The 6,000-nt window shown below is 58.4% G+C and overlaps 1 protein-coding gene across 2 annotated transcripts in view; it reads right to left on the reverse strand.

Annotated features, from left to right (window-relative positions):
• Positions 1-5,079, reverse strand: part of PRKCD (protein kinase C delta) — a 30,486-nt gene extending 25,407 nt beyond the window's left edge. The window contains exons 1-2 of one of the 2 annotated variants that reach the window (XM_065933487.1): positions 4,841-5,079; positions 1,305-1,417 (exon numbers count right to left, since the gene is read on the reverse strand). The gene's annotated coding sequence lies outside the window, so the exon portion shown is untranslated. The remainder of the gene's footprint in view (positions 1-1,304; positions 1,418-4,840) is intronic. The other variant, XM_065933486.1, reaches the window with a different exon arrangement.
• Positions 5,080-6,000: the final 921 nt, after the last annotated feature.

Here is a 6,000-nt window from a genome sequence, read left to right on the forward strand (position 1 = left end):
GCGTCTGAGTGCACGGATGACTGGGTGAGCGGGTGAGCGTCTGTGTGCGTGTTTGAGCGTGCCTGCGAGTGAGTGCATGTGAACACCTGCGTACGTGTGTGCGCATGTGTGGTGCGTGTGCAGGAACTCGTGGGTTTGTGGGTATGGGGGCAGAGTGAAGCTCAGCTTCTGTATCCCTGTGTGTGTTTATATGCCTCTGCTGGCAAGGTAGGTGACCTCTGAGAGCAGAAAGTAGGCTGGCTTCAAGGTTAATTAATTGGACTTCTTAGGAAATGAGGCTCAGTGGTAGGCAGGAATGGACCCCTGACCTCACATAGCAGAGTTCCCCAGCCAACCAAGGACACATCACTCCCTGCCCGCCAAGTTTGGGGAGAGACTGAATAAACAGAAAACCCAGCATAGACCCTGCCCTTGTTCAGCCCCCACTCCCACTCCAAGAGCCAGGGCCCTGATGTCCTGCCCTCCCTCCAAGGGGGACCCCAGCCCCCACTATCTCTTCACGCTCAAGATCTGTAGGTGCCTGACAGCCAGGAGGGGTGGGACTGAGAGGTTGATCTGGAAGGACTTTTGGCGGAAAGAACATCTTTGCCACCCTCAGCAGCCCCCAGTGCCCCCCAGGATCCTGTTCAGCGGACTCTGGACACCCAAAGGGTAACTTTCACTTCTTACTGTCACGCAGGTGGAAGGAGGCAAGGTGACCCGAAGGAGGGTACTTTGAGCTTTATAAGGCACCTGAGAGAGTACAACCTCCCAGCGCACCCTGAAACTGGGGATTTCGGGTCTCTCCTCTGGCTCCAGAAAGGCCAGGGAAACAGGAGGAACTGGGGATGTGGAAGAGTTTGATTGTGCCAGGAGCTGGGAGACCTTGTGTCTAACCCCTAGAAGGCCCAGGGCAAACGTCAGTTTCCCTGTGTGATGAGGACAGCCTGAGGCAGAGAGAGGGGCCATGGAAAAGCTGATGTCCACTTTCACTCTGGCTCAAACACCACCTCCTCTCTGACTGACCAGCACAGTGTCACCACTCTTGGCACCCAACCACTGGCGGGCCCCGGGTCTCTGAGCTCCAAGGCCAAAGCCTTCCCTGTGCCAGAAGCCACTTTCAGGCAGGGAGCTTCCAGGGGGAGAGCAAACTGCTACCCTCCCTGGGCGCCCACACCCCACACCCAGACTAAGGACGCTGTATGCACCACCCCCCCAACCCCATACCGACTCCAGGCCCAGGGCCAAAGGGGAGAAGCCCAAAGCGGAAGGCCATCCCTATATACTGTCCATCTGTCCACCTGCTTAAAAGGACCCAGTCTTACCTGAGGCTCCCAGATCCCCTCGGCCTCTAGTCCTGGCTGCCCTGGCCACCACTGCCACACAACCACCACCAGAAGCAGGCCTGTGCCCTCACCTGGGCCAGTTCCCGGCAGACCTGCAAGAACAAGAGAAAACAGCTGAGCTGGTAGGCGCCACCAAACAGGCTCTCCCCATCTGTCAGCCCCAGCATGGCCGACACAGGCCTGGGTCAGCCTCGTCTGGTTCTGAGACCTTGGCCTCTTTGGGCCTGACTGTCTCTTCTGTGAAGTAGGGCATTGGGGCCATCTTTTCCAGGGCATCAGCTATGTGTCTACTCCATGCTAGGGGTCAGAAGACTATGTCTTAGCCCTTGGAGCATTTCCAGGTTACAGACACAGCAAAAAAGCTGTCGCCAATCCTCTCGTCTTCAAGAGCCTGCCCTGTGGGCTTGGAAGCCTACGGTGCAATCAGGGACCACTGCTTTGTGGCCTGGGGCAATTCCTCTGAGCCTCAGTTTGTCTCATCTCTGAAGTGGGGAGATGTCTCAAGTGGTTGCAAGGTTCCAATGATGTGGTGTGCCGGCTGCTGTACTGAACTCACTGGAGTGCCAAACGAACAATGACACTTTCATTTTTTGTTTTGTACCTTCTAGTTCAGACGATTCTCTCATTACCGCTGTGCCCATTATACAGCTTTAAAAAGAGAGGCCCAGAGAGATCCTAGAAGGAAGGAACAGCAAAGGCAGCAGGATACCCCAGGTCTCCTGGCTGAAAGGTCTAAGCACTTTCTCTGCAGGCCAGGCCAGGTTTCCACAAAAGATACTCCTTCCCAGATGCAAGCCCCACCTCCCACTGAAGACCCCCATCACCGCTCCCTCCGGGCCGAGGCATCCTCGAGCTTTATCTTTTTGCCTGCACTTTATTTCTAATTTTAAACTCCAATTAGCTGTGCCAGTTAAACGGTGTCAGTGCCCTGTGGTCACAGCTCCGAACCACCTCCACCAGCACCATTGCTGCTGCTGAGACCGGTAGAGGGCATCATCTGGGCTGGCCTCAACAGGGCTGGATGCAGGTAGGGTCTCTGTCAGCCATCCTCCCTCCAAGCAGATGGGAGGGGGCAAGAGCTGCATCACAGGCAGGAAGTTGGGTTGGGGCTACCTTGACTTTTAGCAGCTCCAGCTCCCAGGAGAATGGGGACTATACAGTTCGGAGGAGCTTCCCTGGCAGTTCAGTTGTAAAGAATCGACCTACTAATGCAGGAGACACGGGTTCGATCCCTGGGTGGGGGAAGATCCTCTGGAGAAGGAAATGGCAACCCACTCCAGTATTCTTGCTTGGGAAATCACATGGACAGAGGAGACTGGCGGGCTACAGTTTATGGGGTCCCAAGAGTCAGACATGACTTAGTGACTAAACAACAACAATGATGATGATGACGACAACAACATTTGAGGGGAGGTAAGTGTTCACCAAACAAGACTTAGCATCTGCTGAGCTTTCACTATGGACCAAGGCTAAAGGACCTCTGGTCCTCACAACTTTGTCCACTCTGCAGATAAGGAAACTGCCTTAGAGAAGCCTAGGTCCTGGCTCTTGTTCTTAAAAGGCACAGTATTTGAGCTTAAATCTTTCTTGGATCAAGCCCAAGGTCTTGCTCACAACACTGTGACCTGGGGTGTCTGTGAACTTGAGAGAGTGGAGGAAGGTGAGAGATGGAGGGTTTTCCCCATCTTCCCAGGAGTCAGCGCTGGGCTTGAGTGTGTCACATGCACATCCACAACCTCATGACCTACCACATGTACATACACACGTGAGCGCACACACACAAGGGCTCTTACCTTCCCTCCCAGCACTGCCACCTCAGGGCACAGGCAACACACACCTTGTTGCACCTCCTTCTGCAACTGACACCCACGCCCAAGCACTCTCGGTTCCCCACAATCACAGTGACTCCCCAAGCACACATCCGCACAATTTCATATAGTCACAGTGTGAGTCTCCCACCAGTCATTTGCTTAGCCTCGCCCCCAGCCAAACTCCTGTCATACACCAGATCCCTCATACCAACCTACAGTCAAGTACAACTGTCCAAACACCTCCACATCACACACACACACACACACACACACACACGCACAACTGCCCTCTATCGGCTTGTCCACCACACCCCAGCTCAGTCCACAGCAGGAACAAGGAAACCCAAGGGACCAGTCACCTCTCTCAGTGACCAGGTCAGCCTGCTCACAGTGGCTCAGCGCGGAGAAGAACATGTAAGTGCGCATGCACACCCACTCCCACACCCACGAGCCTGGGGAGCTGACACTAACACTGAAAGCTATATGTATTCATGGTTAGTGGGTCACCATGACATAGCCAGTGTGCAACACAGGACCCTCCAGGCACATGGGCACACATCCCAACACATAGAGGGGAGTCTGGTGACAAAACACCTAGTCCATACATAGCTGCAAAGAGCACAAAGAGCTTCAGGACCCCCAAACAGACATACACACAGGCAAGTCACACATGTTTAAAAGGACACACAGGAGCAAGTCCCAGACCCGGGGAAAAAACATACAAGGAGACACAGATATACAACATACCTACGTGACAGGTATAGGCAACTGAGCACAAGACGACAAGGTCCAGGCGCATAGCGTAGGGGCCAGAAGGGAGAGGAATGTCCCCCTACTCACTCCAAGTCCTTCTCACCGGGTTCAAGTGGGGGCTCAGTGGGCTCTGCCCTCCCTGACAAGGACGAACAGGGGAGTTGGGGAAGTGGGGCAATTCTATCTCTTGCCTCTTCACCTCTCCTCTCCTCCACCCCTTCCCCTCTCCTGGCTGGGCCCCTACAGGGGAAGCATCTGGATTGGGAAGAGACCACCGGAGGAGGGGGCGCAGGGGTAGGACGGAAGAGGGGGGATGGTGGAGTCTGGAGCCACGCCCAGCCCGGAGACAGATGGGGAGAAAGACACGGAGAGTGAAAGAAGAGAGCAAGCGACGAGGAGGCGCCGCGGCGGCTGGGCCGGACAGGGTTCCAGGAGCGGGAGGCGAGGCCCAGTGGATAGCCTGGTCTCAGCCCCGTGGTAGAAAAGAAGAGACGGCAGGGGGCGGCGAGCGTGGGCCGGGGGCGCAGCTCCCAGAGGACAGGATCTAGGGGGTGGCGGGAGGCAGGGTTGGATGGGATAATGGGGAGCCAGGAGGGCGAAGGGCAGACAGATAGGGACCAGGGAGAGGCGGACGGGGAACACTAAGGGACGGATGGACTGACAGAGAGCTCGAGAAATTTGGAACGGAGGAGCGGACCCTCAGAGGCGCTGGGGACACTTAGAGTAGAGAGGGGCCGAGAGCAGAAGGATGAGAGCCCCTCGGCCCCCACCACTGGACAAAGGGCCAGACAGACGGACAGGGTTACGAAGGCGCCGGCGGGACTTTCGTCGGCCGGAGCTCAGTTTCTTAGTTTCGGAAACGAGAACCGGAGCGGGGAGGGGAAGGGAGGGACGGCGCGCCCTCGGGGCAGCCCGATCCTACGGCCCGATCCTACGGCGGCCCGCACTCACCTCCGGGCGCAGGGCCAGGCGCCAGGGGTCGCGGTGGCTGGGGTCCGGCTCTCGGCGCCGCTCGCGGGAGCGCTCCCGGAGAGGGGTCGGTGGGCGCCAGACCCAGACGGGCCCGGCGGCCGGTGAGTTACCACCCGGGCCTCTGCGCAGAGGGCGAACGCCGGGGGTCGCTCAGGAGATCCCAGGTCCGCCGCCTCCCGCTCCCGCGCAGCGGCACACGGAAGTGCGAGGGGGCGGGGCGGCGCGACCTCACCCAGGTGCCGGCCCCAGTCTCGGCCCGCCCCCACGTAGGCCCGCCCCCTCCGAGGCCCCGCCTCCGCCGACCGCCCCCGGGGGTCCGGCCGCTCGGCTTCCCCAGGCCCGCCACTCAGTGTCTGGGCCTCTCCGCCGGCTCGAGCACCCCTCACCCACTCAGGGCACGAACGGGCCCTCACTTTACTGAGGGCGCGGAGGCCCGGGGGGCGCCTTCCCCACCCTACGCCCCGCACACGGAGCCGGGGAGGCGACAGCGGGGGTTCCCCAGCTCCCAGCGCTGGCGCCCGGGACTCCCTGCCCGCCAGCTGGCCCGCCTCGCCGGGCCTTCGCTCTTTCTCTTCCTGTTGGCTGGAGTGCGGACGCGGCCGGGCTCGGTGCCCGCCGCCAGGCCAGCTAGTCCCGACTCTGTGCCCGGAGACCAATGGGAAGACTCCAGGGCCGGAGGCTCTAGCCGGTCCGCCGGTGCTGGTCAAACGATTCTGAGAGCAGCTCCTGCCCTGATTGATGAGTGTACCTCCCCCCGCCCCTGCTTTTCAGAGTTCCCCATCGCCTCTGGGAGGCTCCTGAGCTTCCTTTCTAGACTTAGAACTTGATTATCTGGCATAACTCATTCATTCATTCATTGAGTATCCTCCGGGCCTCAAGTCTGGAGAGAAAGGCCCAGGGAATCCATTCCTTTGCCCCCAAATATCAGAAAACCATTCCATAACGATTCCATACTTGCAAAGAAATGCCAGTTTCCAGAGGAAAAGAAGAGGGTTCCAGTTCCAGACCTATCCTCCTGGGTAACCACCTAGAGGTCATGTGGACAGTCTGGACAGCTCTTTCTAGCTGAGACCTAAGGGATGAAAATGGGAGACAATCCCTGAGGAGGCCTGAGCTGATCAAGGGGCCCACGGCCAACA

Source organism: Muntiacus reevesi, chromosome 4, assembly GCF_963930625.1.
Source record: "Muntiacus reevesi chromosome 4, mMunRee1.1, whole genome shotgun sequence".
Classification (NCBI taxonomy): domain Eukaryota; kingdom Metazoa; phylum Chordata; class Mammalia; order Artiodactyla; family Cervidae; genus Muntiacus; species Muntiacus reevesi.